Genomic DNA, 2500 nt, shown 5'->3' with positions numbered 1-2500 from the left:
CTGTGGTACGCCTGCCGTGACTGTCCTGCGAACTGGTCCCTCGGCGGTCTCGAAAAGCAGCTCCCGTCCCGAGAAGTAGCTGCGCAAGACTCGCTGGAGCGCTGACGGTACGCTCATCCGCTGGAGAGCTGCTGCAATCGCCGTCCAGCTGGCCGAGTTAAAGGCGTTCCGCACGTCCAGAGATGCCACCATCAGGCAGCGAGGGTCTCTGCCATTGGTGCGGTGGAACGTCCTCGCGTACAGGCCTCGCTCGACGACCCGCTGGATGGCCTGCACCGTCGATCGTCCGCGGCGAAAGCCATACTGCTCGGGCGACAAGCGGGGTGCACTGCTGTCCTCCAGGTGCTCGTTCAGGCGGTCGAGGATAATCCGCTCGAACACCTTCGGGACTGCACCCAGCATCAGCAGCGGCCGCCACGACGATGGCTCGCCAGGGGGTTTGCCTGGCTTCGGGATTAGCACCAGCCGCGCCGCCTTCCATGACGTCGGAAACTCTCCCCGCCGCAACAGGTCGTTGAACACCCGGGTGAAGACCTCCGGGTGCTCTCGGATCGCGGTCTTCACCGCCGCGTTGGGGATGCCGTCGAGTCCTGGCGCCTTGGACGATGCCATCCTGGCTGCAACGGCCAACACCTCGTCCTGCGTGACCGGCCGGACCTCCTCCGTGTCGCCCTCGGCTGCGATGGTAGGCCAATCGAACGGAGGGTGCGTCGGGAAAAGTGCGTCAACGATCGGCTGGAGTACTGCTCGGTCGGTTTCAGGTGGTGCGCGACTGCGCAGCTTGGCCAGCACCACCTTGTACCCGAGCCCGAATACATCGTTCTCCACCCCGTCAATGAGCTCCTGCATGCAGCGATCCTTGCTGCGCTGGATCTCGCTCGCCAGCATCCTCCGCGAGCTCAGGAGCTGGGCGGTCAGCGCGAGGCGCTCATCAGGCGGGGCGCTGCGACGTCGCCGTTCTGCAGCTTCGCACTCCTCCCTCAGCCGGTCGATCTCGGGTGTCCACCAGTACATCCTCGGCGCTTGGTGGAAGGTCGCCCCATGCACCCGCTCCATTGTGCCGTCGCACGCTGCAGTAAGCCCGCCGACCAGGTCTTCCGGTGTCTGCGCCAGCTCGAACCGTCCGATGGAAAGGGCGGTGGCGAAGCAGGAGCTGTCAAACTGCGCAGTTTTCCACCGGGTACCGGCATGCCTGGCCGTGCCGATGTTGTAGTTCGGCGGCTGATGTCGTTGCCTACGGTGGTGTTGCGTGCCATCTCCCGGAAGACCCACCTGAAACTCCAGGTAGGAGTGGTCGCTGTCGGAGAACCGCGGACTTACCCGCCAGGAATCGGGGCGCGCAATAGTGTGGCTGGAGAAGGTTACGTCCACTATGCTTGGTCGTGCCACGCCGTTACCCTTGAACGTGGGTACATTACCGCTGTTAAGCGTCCGGAGCCCCAAATGGTCTACGACGCTCTTCAGGTCTTCTCCCCTCCGTGACGTACGGGCACTACCCCAGTCCTGGCTCCACGCGTTAAAGTCCCCGGCAAGGACTACCGTCGTGTGTCCGATCAGCGACATCTCCACCGCCTCAAGGTAGCTGACAAAGTCGGCCCCGCTGGTGTTGTTGGGCGAAGCGTAGCAGCTGGCGAATGTTATGCCTGCAATGGTGGCTACAACTAGCCCTGGCGACGACGATCCCCATAGTCGCTGGATGGGGAAGGAGCCAGTGGCAATCACCGCTACGCTTTCCGCTTCATCATATGCCCATCTCGGGTTGGATCTTGGTGGCCGGTAGAGCTCGCAAGCAAGCACGACCTGCACTCCAAGCTCCCTAGCCGTCTGCAGCATCAGGTCCTGTGCTGACCGGCTCCGCCCAAGGTTGATCTGTAGGACCTTCAGTGTTGCCGGCAGGTCGGATGGCCCACCGGGTGAGGACCATTGCACCTGGCGCAACACGGATCCTCCTGGCAGTGCATCGCCCGATGACCCGGCTTCCCGCAGCGAATGCAGGCGTCCGTGCGGTCGGCCTCGCTCCTGCACTTCGCCCTCCGGTGGCCGATCTCCAGACAACGGAAGCATCTCGGCTGCCGTTCGGTCGTCTGCAGTACTCGGCTGATCGGGCACAAGGTGAAGCTCACCTTGACGCGCTTGCCCACCAGCTTCTCTGCCATCCTCTCCGGCACCCGAACGCGCGCCACCTGCGTCCCGTTGTAGTTCTCCATCAGGCGCACCTCCTCCTCGCAGATGGTCTCGCCTGCAAGGGCCGAAAGTGCCTCCGCCACCTCTGTCGCCAGCGCTAAAGGGTCGATATAATCAACGCGAAGTGCAGCCCTTTCTGTGATCAGTCGACAGCGAATCGCGGGGGTCGCTGCGTCGCAGAACGCCTTTACGGCGGAGAAGATCTCCCCCGAGTTCGCCCCCTCCGGCAGGTCCATCACAAGTCGCGAGCGGGTAGTTCGTCGTCCGACTCCCAGGACCTCGCTGAGGTGGGCCAACTCTGCCGACGAGCGCACGG

This window comes from Anopheles maculipalpis, assembly GCF_943734695.1.
Source record: "Anopheles maculipalpis chromosome X unlocalized genomic scaffold, idAnoMacuDA_375_x X_unloc_1, whole genome shotgun sequence".
Classification (NCBI taxonomy): Eukaryota; Metazoa; Arthropoda; class Insecta; order Diptera; family Culicidae; genus Anopheles; species Anopheles maculipalpis.
Note: the sequence above shows the minus strand (reverse complement) of the source record.